This window comes from Ptychodera flava (assembly GCF_041260155.1).
Source record: "Ptychodera flava strain L36383 chromosome 23 unlocalized genomic scaffold, AS_Pfla_20210202 Scaffold_23__1_contigs__length_28996876_pilon, whole genome shotgun sequence".
Lineage (NCBI taxonomy): Eukaryota > Metazoa > Hemichordata > Enteropneusta > Ptychoderidae > Ptychodera > Ptychodera flava.
This window is the reverse complement of record NW_027248277.1, coordinates 28595613-28607851: the sequence shown is the minus strand read 5'-3', so window position 1 is coordinate 28607851 and position 12239 is coordinate 28595613. Positions and strand designations below refer to the sequence as shown.

The window sequence follows — 12239 nt, the reverse complement described above, 5'->3', positions numbered from 1 at the left end:
TTAAGAAGGTCATTTTGTAAATTGAGATCATCTGCGCACCAGCTAAGGATCGAAACTGATTGTCCAAAGGGTATCCCTAGACACTGTAGGCTTTGTAATTTTTGTGATCTTCAAGCAGTAGAAGATGAGTTCCATTTTTGTCTGGTCTGCCCGCTTTATAATGATTTACGGCAGAAATATTTACCAACCTACTTTTATAGAGATTATACATATCACAAATTTTTGAGGCTTATGCAGTTGGATTCCCAAAGTGTGATTTATTTGGCAAAGTTTGTATTTTTTGCTTTCAAACACAGAGAAAGGGCTAACCTGAGTGATTAACCAGGTTGATGTTTAGTTCAAGCTCTAAAGTATACTTTATCCTTATATGGAATATTTGTATACTGTATATATATATATATCCCTCTTGTGTCCGTGTGTATTTTCATACATAAACAGTAGATATTTGTAACATAGGCTGGAGGCCAAAGTACTGAATAAAATAAATGAATGAAAAATGACTGGTGAAAAAAAATATATTACTATGCATATGATGCTTTGCTGAAGCAGCAGTTATACTGCTTGTGTTAAGACAAAGGGTAGTAGATGCGTTTGTGCAACTCTCTCTCTCTCTCTCTCTCTCTCTCTCTATAAACAAAATGTATACAATGTGCTCTCTACACACAGAGAGTATACACACACACACACACACACACACCACACACACACACACACACACATATATATATATATATATATATATATATATATATATATATATATATATATATATATATATATATATATATATATATATAATATATAGTCAAAAGTAGTTAAACAGTTTAAATTCACTCGGATGGAAATAAATACAGCAATGATGTAAAGTAATGTCATGCAAGTGCAAGCAATAGATCATTATGGGTTCTCTATGATTGTGTCATATGAATGATGAAGATATGATATCAGCAGGATTAGTTTATAACAATCTCCTAGGTGTTCATCAGTTATTTACCAAGGCGACTGTTTCGGGGATTTGAAAACAATACAGTCAACTGCCTTGGCTTCCCATATATATATATATATATATATATATATATATATATTATATATATAATAATATATATATATATATATATATATATATATATATATATATATATATATATATATATATATATATATACCCTACTGGACAGATGTAAGTTGACCACGTCACGCGGAAATAACCCATGTTTATATAGATCAATTAGCGGTAACGTCCGCGTGTACAAATATGTAAACACGAGAGATTACAAGATACAGCGGACACAATTACCTGCGTGATAAAATCGTGTATAGGTTTGGTGGAACCACGCCCTCAACGTTCATACTGTTGTCATTCTAAATCTACCCGGAAGATATGGCCGTGCATTTTTACGAACACATTTCACTCCTTTTCATTATGTTACTGAAGGTTTTTTAATGTTATGAAGTTTGTTGGTATTCTGTACTTCTTAAATGTGAGATCCGTCCATGCCATGGGCGATAGTTTTACCCATTAGGCTACTTGGGACCATTTTTACTCTGCGTACGTGGTGGTGCGGTAGGCCAGGTACCGCACTTGATCACGTTGCACGCGTGTTGCATTTATGTCAGATTAAAGAGTGCCTAAGAATTCTATCTTCGACTGGTACGTCTGAACTCGCGAGTCTTTTGTCGCAAATTTTAACTAATACAAAAGTTGTGTTGTTGGATCCTGAATGCAATATTCAAGAGTATGTTGACTTTAAGCCTTGCAATTTTATAACACCCCCTCCTGAAGAGGCCCATGGGATATGTGAGCTTACTTCTGAAATGAAAGCTTTGTATGACAGGGAATTGCAAATGTACATAGAAGAAAAGATCGACAAACACCAGAAAAATGCTACTGACTTTGTAGAAATTGAAATATCACAGAAGAGAGAACAGAACAAGTTTAATGTTTGCCCAGTTTCAGAATGTCAACACTCCAATCCAAAAAAGAAAAAGAAATGTGAGAAATGTGGTGTTTGGATGGCAAAAGAAAGAAAAACTCAAAAAGCCTCTGAATGGTTGGATACCAGAATTGTCAGGAAGGAAAAATACAAATGGGACTTGTTTTCCACAATTACAAGGCTGAGAAAGGTCAAGTTTGTACCAATGGTTCAAAACTTTGTGAAGATAAGACTACTGTTAAAGTTAAATGACCTAAAATATTTCTGATTCCTCCAGTATTTGTAAACCCCAGCAGTGTAGAAGCGATAAAAGTTGTCTTGAGGGCCATAGGCAGACATGCTGGTATTAAATCTTATGTACCAGATGGAAAGAGAGAATGGGTAATTGTTAGATGTGATTGTCTTCGTATGGTTTCAGTAAAGAAGGTTATCGCAGAGGGAAAGGGAGAGTTTGACTGGGTTCTTCTTCGCACTGGCTTAGGTCATGAAGAAATGAACATGTTGAAGGCATTTGCTGAGTTATACTGGGCATTAATCTATGAGGATTTTGCAAAGTCACAAGGTTTCGTTTCACAGAAATCACTTCACTTCTGTAAATCTTGTGGTGACCATCATCAGGCATATGATAATTTCTCAAATTTTGTGATGGAGTAATGGAAGAGCTTGTTTACTTATTTTTAAATAATTTTGAAGATAAAACAGCTTCTTCCTTCATGACATGGGGTTTCATCGAGCAAAGTTTTCATTGTATCTTGTCTTGTGCCTCACATGATTGGTATTAGGTTGTTCCGCAAAGGAGTGCGCAATAATAATGCAATTACAATACAAACAGGGCGCAGACTATTTATGCCAATCTGGTTTTGTAGAAATCACACTAAATACCAGTTAATAGAAACATGGGATGAAATGGACAGACTTGTGTACCCCAAGGAGTTGCTTGATGTAATCACAAAATATGAGTCAATATCTAGGTCAGGAACACCAACTGCACATCAAGGAACTGATTTTGTATTGGAGGAATATGATAAGGATGTGAAAAAGTGGATGGTAGGTCAGGCAAACTATAAAATGTGGGAGAAAGTAATTGGAAACCATGACACTCTTTCCCAATTGAGAGAAGTTGCAGAAAGATCTTTTACTGCCATGCACTGAAAAACGTCAGCGCAGCTATCAAGGGTATGAACAGGAATTGACCAGATTCAAATTTTTCTGAGGGATACTCAATATTTAAAGCCTATGGCAGAAAGGCAACTTGTGTCTGTTTGTGGTAGGGAGTTATGTACAGAGTTGTTGAATCTGCCTTCAGTTTGAAAAGTCAGGCAAATGGAGGTGATTGATAGCTACATGATTCCAAACATCTATCCAGGGAAAAGATAATTTTGTCCCCCAGTTTATGTAACTGAACAGGAAAAGGAATACTATGAGTCTGACCAGAATTAAACAAAACAGCAACTATCTGAGGAAATGGAGATCCTTTTGTCAATATTACCATCATGTGAATTCAAGACAAAAATTGAAAATATGAATAAGACTGGCTTAACAAAGGCTGAGATATGTGAGATTCTCAATGAAGTGAGAATTTTGTGCAATGAAACTGAAATTGACAATATTGACAGTGTTTGTCTTGGGTAGTACTATAGGAACAATTATAGTTTTGATGTACAATGCAATTTTTCAGATTGACATATCACTGAAGTACAATTTTGTGAATTGAAAATGTGATTTATATAAGTGTTAATATACATATATATATATTTGTGTATTTAATATAATCTATTGATTATTTTCTCAGGGAACATTGCATATAAACATTTATTACATACCAGGTTTTTCTCAGGGATTGGCAGTTTAAAGCATGACAGGTGTTTGATCATAAACACATTTAGTATTGAAATCATTCACTTTTCACACTCACCAGGCAGAAAGTTTAGTGATGGTGCTATTATATTTACACAAAACTTTCACTTTACAAAGTATTTACCATTTTCACTCCTTGAATCTTTATCAACATTTGTTACATATATATATGTAACGCTCATTTATTGGACACAGACACGATCACTGAATCCAACACGTTCTTTTATTTCCGACTCCACAGAAACTAAGGCAGAGCACTGGTTGTTTACAAACACAGTAGTTTATAACATAAGACTACAAAAATAAAAACCTGAAGGAAAAACAGAAAGAAACTCTGTATAAATATCACTTCAATATAGCATGCTGTGAGACACTAGCACAACAGTGATATCAGTCTCATAGAGGAATTTTACAATACAAGTCAAACACCAGGTAGATGCACTATACGGACAAGCAAAGGACTGTGCGCCCTCAGTGGCGAGTCACGGTATATGGAAATGTATAGCATAACCTCTATAGGCATACAGATGAATAAACTTCACTGCTAAATACTTTTAAAATGTGATACAAAAATACAGTTCACAAACACTCACCCTGACTGTGACAGGTAAGGCTTTGAATGACAGCAACTCTAGTCTGAATCAATCGACTGTCTTACCTAAAGCAAATGGTAAATGCAGTGTAAAGCTATGGCACTCGCGGTAACACATACAAGCCATACAGTATTTGCACAGAACTCTTTAAATCCATCAAACATGATAAAAACTCAAATCGGCAAGTACTCTGAGTCTGTAAGAACTTTTCGAATCGATAAACCTCGCAGTAAACTCTGAAATACTCTCAAACAATGAACTAGAAAAGTTTGAATAAGTTTCCTAGCAGCGATGTATACAAAGTCACATGGTTTGGAAAACGCTATGTATTTCTATGGCAGTTCACTGAGGCAAATACTACAGTATGGAAAACTGTAAATATCTCAGAAATAATTTGGAAACAACTGACAAAATCACATCACATAAAAGTTCAACATCTTACCAAAGATATCTGCATATCGATTAAACTCTGATGGCATCTGACCGTGGTAGATGGCTTAGATCAAAAAAGTAAATACGGAGCTAACTCAAACTCCAACTAAAACAAAAATGGCGGAATGTCATATAGCAAATACGCATGCGCACGTGTTTAATTTGCTCACGTCACACACTTCCCTGCTTGATGGTTGGTGTCTCAACAACCAAGCAAAACCTACAAGCTAATTACATTTAGTTGAGAAATCATCTGCATAATCAAAAGATTTGACTGTGCTATATTAGTCAACACTTGCGAGTCAATCTGAAAAGCAACAGTAGATTCTTTCACAGCAGATTTGGGCAAATGAAAAGGGTTAGAATGACATCCAGCATTCTCACGACTCGTACTTCGAAGTCCTACAGTTTCTTCTTCTGTCGGCAAGGGCTCTGGACTCTGTCTGATATCCACCTTGTCTGTAAGATTCTTCACCACTTCTCAGTACCAGGTTGTGCAGAGCTATGAGTATTCTTGTCAGAGGGCTGCTTCCCTGCTTTGACTGAAGTACTAGGTTCACTATCACAGGTTGAAATTACTTTCTCCTTTGGATTTCCGGTCTGATCAGGTACTGCTTCTGGTGATGCGGAACATAACTGCTCCCAGCGCATACAATCAACGCCATAGTCAAATTCATCATCATCTGACTCACTACAGGACGTATCTTCAGACTTAACCACATCAGTGGGAGTACTGTCAAGTTCCATGTCTTTGCAAGGCTTCTGGAATCCAACATCTCTCCACGATGAACAGTCTTCTTAGGTCGTCCTCCACCGGCGGGCTCAACAACGTAGGTATTCCCACCTGTGTCAAGTTGATCAACCACTATATATGGTTCCGGACTCCATACATCTTGTATTTTGTTCCGTCCTCTTGTATTTCTATTCCGCAGAAACACTCGAGCACCGACTGGTAAGTCTGTCTTATCAGCCTTACGGTCATTTCTGGCTCTCCTCCTCAGGGCTTCACGCTCTGTTTTCTTTGAGGCCATATCATATGCATCCATCAACTTCTGGTGATGCTCAGCAATCCACTCTTCCACCTGACTATTGTCGTCGGCATCCACCTCAATTCCTAGTAAATGATCCACAGGGAGTGAAGGTTCTCTACCAAAGAATAAGTAATGCGGCGAATACCCAGTAGACGAATGGGGTGTACTGTTGTATGCATATACCAACTCTGGCAGCAACTCTGGCCATTTACGCTCTTCTCGGGGGGTAGAGTGCGTAAACGCTCGTGCAGGGTGCGATTAAATCATGCGCATTGCCCGTTCCCTTCCGGGTGATATGGGGTCGTGCGACTCTTCACAATACCATACACCTTACAGAGTTCACTGATGAGTTTGCTCTCAAAATTCCGACCTTGGTCGCTGTGTATTCTACGTGGCACTCCAAACCTCACAAACCAATCACGAACCAGGACTTGCGCTACCGTTGTGGCTTTCTGGTCTCGCGTGGGGATGGCTTGAGTGAATTTCGTAAATACATTTAAATCTTGGGCTTTTGGTGCAGATTGGGACGGAATTGTAACTGTAGACAGATCACTACGTGACTTCCTTTGGGGACAGTTCTTCCGTAGGTGGTCTGCAGAGTTACAAATCCAACAGTGACGCTTCCCATCTGTGGCCACAACCTGTCGCTTGACAGTGGACTTGCCAGATTTGTTCTGAAGCACAGAGAGGAGTGATTCTATCTGTTTCTGTTGAGCGGCGATCTGCTCTCCTTGTTTCAAGACTAGACTGTACACATCACCCTCCACTGTAGCTTCACGAACTGCTGCGTCCCGTTTCTGTCTCTGGCATTTCCCTTTCTGTCCCATCAGCCGTATAATCTGATCTCTCGCGTCGAAAAAGGAAAGGTCTGGTTGGTCAGTGTTAAGTCTTCGCAACTCCATTTGCATGGACTCCTCATGCACTGCCTCGGCAAGGCGATTCTTCAGTTGAGTCTCGCGGCCAGGCTTGAATGAAGGGTCCAACTGTATGATGCGGTCATACAAATTTACTAGTTCAAGTGAACATGCAATAATGTCATCCTTCTCTGTTTGCTTATAGGAATAAAATCGTTGTTGCAACTGAGGCAAACTGTCACCGTCACCGAACACTCTGGAAAGCACAGTGAAGATTTCTCGTGGGCTTGAAGTTACGCTCTTCCCCCTTCCAAGAATTTCACGTCTCGCCTTACCAGCAAGGTGTTCTATGATAAAGCGGCTTGCTCACTCTCTGTCAAATTCCTGGATAAAATGATAGCCTTGTATCCTCAATCCAATCATCAACAGAAAGCTCTGTAGAAATCTCTGGTTTCCCTTTAAACCTGTCGAGTTTTCTACTTGGTGCCATGTACACCATCTTGCCTTGAGTACCACCTGCATTGCTACTGCTTGTATTAGGGCTCGCCCTGTCCTTGTTAATCAGTCGCTTGACCTCTTGCTCAGCTGCCTTGGCATCAGCAGTCGCTGCAGCAACTTCATCTTCTTTACGGGAGAAAGCTACTTTCAAGCTATCTAACTCCTGCTTCAACTGTGCAATCTCTTCCTCATCAGACATGGTCAGTGCACCAGTAGCAACACAAGAATAATAGGTAACACAATGAAATAACAGTACACAATACAGTGGCACAGCACAGTGGCAGCAATACACCATGAAGTCTTACTGATAAAACATTGCACTGAAATAGTGTCCAGCTCTAAAATGTGTCTATGCAAAAGTATCAATATAGTGTCAAAAATGCAGTACATACAACTGTAACGGTCATCTATGTGAACAGCTATATCAGCATAAAGCATGTGCAGCCTTAATGCTACTCATCAAAAATGAAGCATGTGCAGCCTTAATGCTACTCATCAAACGTGAAGCATGTACAACCTTAATGCTACTCATCAAAAACAAGTCATCGAAAGATGACACAGTCCCCGCTGTTTACATTGTTTGGAATGTTTAGTAGCTGTAAACTACTGATAATTGTGTTAATGTTGAATTCTGAGTATCATGTCAATAACATTCAACATCTAAGAATTCCTAGGGTTTCTGCGAGCCCTCGAGGCAAATATCTCCCTTGCTCTGCCGTACGGGAAATCGGCAACACACGGCCCTTCCATTGAGAGCAACATCAAATTATCTACATTGCCGTCGGAAAATCTACTACGGGCTCCTGTTTTAGCAGCTGAAGCCTTTTTCGCATGCAACCAAGGATACAGGAATTACTACTGCAATACATGTCAATTGTCAAACTGCAGGAAACCTTTCCGCATATTCTTGAATTAGCAAACGACATGACTCCGAGTTCTCAGCGTAAACTTCGCTTGTCTGAAGTCGTTTCTAAACGCGTTGCCGTGAGTGCTCACGGTTTACGTAGTCTGATCCAAGATGATCGATGAAGTTTCAAGTGCCTCGATACCGTAGTCACGGAGTTCATTGTCAATCTCTGGGTATTTACTTGCATTTATGACTTTGTCAAGACACAATAGGATATTAGTACATGTAGTACAGTTGGCAGGAAATCGCTCCTCCGTTCGCCGTATCAGTCGCCGTATCAAATGTTCGGCGCATTATGAAGCATCGACGCGAGTTTGCACAGGCAAAGCGGATGACGCAGCTCTCATTAGCATATGTCAGGTCGTGTGGTTGGCTTCGATTTCTTCTCTGAACTCGCGTTCATGATTCCTTTACATCTAACACTGTCCGTAATTCTGCGATGGTCGACTGTATCATGGTTGTATTATCGAAAGGTTTGCATCCTGACTATGAAAGACAAAATTACATTGGTCAATGATCGGCATCATCAACATGCATGTCATGGCTAAACGAACGAATATTGTTTGCTTCAGCAAGCCGTCTGCAACGTTGTTATTTGCGGCATTCATCACCAAACTCCAAAAACAGCGCGGGCTTCGCACCGTTACGCTCCACCAAGGGATGGCCATCGGGCAGAGCATGGCTCCTTCAGACTTTGAAAGTTGACGTTCTTTCTCGAGTATTTTATTTGATCCCGTACTAGCCGTTCTTTCAACTTCCGAGTAGCGAAAAAAGTTGAATATTAATGACGGTTTTTCGGTACTGCATTACTTTGCGGACGGCATCATTCGTGGCCAATGCAGTCGACGTCGAATGCCGCCTTCAATTTTTGTCCCGTCATGACGGACCGTCTGATCCCGAACAGATAGATAACTTTGTCAAACAGCCACATTTCAGAGCACGTGTTCACTGCATGTGATCACCAGCGATTCAAATCGTCTGACCATACCATTACTTTACGGGAGCCCACATAAACAACCGTAGTGCTTGTCAACGATGACGTTTAAAACTGACGAGATGACATTTTTTGCAAATTACTAAAGCTTTCTGTGGCTCTCGTTCATCACGACAGACAACGCTTGACGCCTAAAACTCCTAAAACTGACCAACCGAAACCGTCACCAGTCCTGCGAAATACCTTTTGGAATCGACTACAACCTTTGCTAGCGTCTCCCCCATAAATAATCGTACAGTCCGGTGATTTACGTCATCAGTGTATTTACATGATCCAAACATTGGCTTCAGATTCGGATTCAGAGAAAAAAAGGCTGAATAAAAGACATCAAGAGTAATTTTGGTGACTAAATTGAATTATTTTGATATAATAAGGACTGTGCATCAAGAGACCATATGGTACTACATTTATGCCCAGTTACAAAACTATCGCTTTACAGATGCCACAGAAATCGTTGATGACAGGTGCACAGACGGAAGGACGCCGGGACGGACATGACCTAACCCATAAAGTCCCCGCTTGCGGGGACTTAATGAAGCATGTACAACCTTAATGTACAATGACAGTGTCATACAATGTCTCTACAGAATTCAAATAAAAATTGTGAGCCAGTTCTGCAATGTAACAGGGATCACATCCCATACTAACTGTTCAATAACTGCAAGCAAACGAGACAATAGTCCAACAATTTGAATTTCAGTGTCCGTATATCCAATTCAAAATGTACGTCCGATGCTGCAATCATCCAGTATCAGTTGATCAAGAATACCAATCAGCTATAATCTACTTTGGCTTGATATCTACTTCACATCCACAATCAGGGTTACATAAGTCTGTCCAGTGCAGAGCCTGCTGCAGAGATCACACTGTAATTCTTCGGAAATCCTGCCGACTACGCCAAAATGTAACGCTCATTTATTGGACACAGACACAATCACTGAATCCAACACGTTCTTTTATTTCCGACTCCACAGAAACTAAGGCAGAGCACTGGTTTGTTTACAACACAGTAGTTTATGACATAAGACTACAAAAATAAAAACCTGAGGGAAAAACAGAAAGAAACTCTGTATAAATATCACTTCAATATAGCATGCTTTGAAACATTAGCACAACAGTGATATCAGTCTCATAGAGGAAATTTACAATACAAGTCAAACACCAGGTAGATGCACTATACGGACAAGCAAAGGACTGTGCGCCCTCAGTGGCGAGTCACGGTATATGGAAATGTATAGCATAACCTCTATAGGCATACAGATGAATAAACTTCACTGCTAAATACTTTTAAAATGTGATACAAAAATACAGTTCACAAACACTCACCCTGACTGTGACAGGTAAGGCTTTGAATGACAGCAACTCTAGTCTGAATCAATCGACTGTCTTACCTAAAGCAAATGGTAAATGCAGTGTAAAGCTATGGCACTCGCGGTAACACATACAAGCCATACAGTATTTGCACAGAACTCTTTAAATCCATCAAACATGATAAAAACTCAAATCGGCAAGTACTCTGAGTCTGTAAGAACTTTTCGAATCGATAAACCTCGCAGTAAACTCTGAAATACTCTCAAACAATGAACTAGAAAAGTTTGAATAAGTTTCCTAGCAGCGATGTATACAAAGTCACATGGTTTGGAAAACGCTATGTATTTCTATGGCAGTTCACTGAGGCAAATACTACAGTACGGAAAACTGTAAATATCTCAGAAATAACTTGGAAACAACTGACAAAATCACATCAGATAAAAGTTCAACATCTTACCAAAGATATCTGCATATCGATTAAACTCTGATGGCATCTGACCATGGTAGATGGCTCAGATAAAAAAGTAAATACGGAGCTAACTCAAACTCCAACTAAAACAAAAATGGCGGAATGTCATATAGCAAATACGCATGCGCACGTGTTTAATTTGCTCACGTCACATATATATTATTTGTGATGTCCGGGGAGGTGTTATTGACAGTCGACAACGACGGAGTTCCACAGAAATGTTCTTTATTGGACGGCAGCCATGTGGGAACTAAATGTTACAGGAAATTACCTATACAGACCATGTGACAATCACGTGACTACAACGATACCATCACATCTCCTCAACTTTGCATAAAAACTTCCAAGTTTATGCATCTCCTCAACTTAGAACGAAACTCATACCTTTGTTTGCAACTCACTTAGGAAATATGAAATCTGTCAACACTGTCTTAGTAAAATTTTCTTTTAAATTGTCAAATCATTATGCTCTGTGGATAATCATGTTTTAACAAACAATAAAATATAAACTTTAACTTTTAAGATTACCTTCATCAGAAATTTACCACTACTAGGTAAACATCAGATAGTACAGTATGTAACTCTGAACAAGGAACAGGAACTTGAAACTTTAAAACTAGGAAAGTATAAACTTCCAGGAAGAAGTACGCTATACAGAAATTCAGTCCATAGTGTTTGTGAATAGTCTTGTATCAATACAATCTATCCCTCTGGCATGAAATAGTCCTTGTGCCAAGGGGCTTTTGATTTTACTCTAGTTGAGCGTCTCACATCAGTACTGTCAGGGTTTACATTTGTCTAAGGTGTATCTACACCAGGACGTACACCTGTTTCAACTGGTATTGTACTAGCAGGTGAAATAGAACCAGAACATACTGGTGTTGTTGATTTCTGACTAGGACAGACAGGCTCTACTGACGAATTGTCAAAATTGCTAGGAATAGATGACTCTCGTATATTAGGATCAAAGGACGGAACATCATTTTGTATTCCTGTTGAAATTTGAGGTTCTCCACACGTCAGTTCTTTGCAGTTACATCCAGTGCCCTGGAAGAGAAATTCCTGACTTTCCTCAACATATTTCTTTACGTGTCCCGTGGACCTTCTTTTGACACCTTTGGAATTTTCCAAGACTAAAGCGCCCCATCTTTCTGAATGACTCTATATGGTTCTGTCTCAAAATTGGGAGTAAGTTTGTTTTGCCTAAACGTTTGCTGGAGCAAAACCGAATCACCTTCCCTAATATCAGAGGAAATGGCATGTCTCCTGCTATCTGCATAGAACTTCTGTTTCAATTTCATTCTATTATCTCTTTCTCTCATTTTTATCTGCCAATCAGACTCATTGATAGTTTGGGAT

General features: G+C 39.4%; 2 protein-coding genes and 2 long non-coding RNA genes across 4 annotated transcripts in view; 1 reads left to right on the top strand and 3 right to left on the bottom strand.

Moving 5' to 3' along the window:
* The window catches only part of LOC139123893 (ubiquitin-conjugating enzyme E2 Z-like), a 446060-nt gene that overhangs the window by 262820 nt on the left and 171001 nt on the right, over nt 1-12239 (top strand). The window lies entirely within an intron of this gene.
* LOC139124297 (putative uncharacterized protein DDB_G0290521) overlaps nt 1-12239 on the bottom strand; it is a 42081-nt gene that overhangs the window by 3373 nt on the left and 26469 nt on the right. The gene's annotated exons all lie outside the window — the stretch shown is intronic.
* On the bottom strand, nt 3997-5028 carry LOC139124219 (uncharacterized). The gene is made up of 3 exons (XR_011549892.1): nt 4827-5028; nt 4385-4449; nt 3997-4101 (listed from the first exon to the last, which is right to left on the bottom strand). It is a non-coding gene; the product is annotated as an uncharacterized lncRNA (long non-coding RNA).
* LOC139124212 (uncharacterized) lies at nt 10039-11027 on the bottom strand. Its single transcript, XR_011549888.1, has 3 exons — nt 10869-11027; nt 10427-10491; nt 10039-10143 (listed from the first exon to the last, which is right to left on the bottom strand). It is a non-coding gene; the product is annotated as an uncharacterized lncRNA (long non-coding RNA).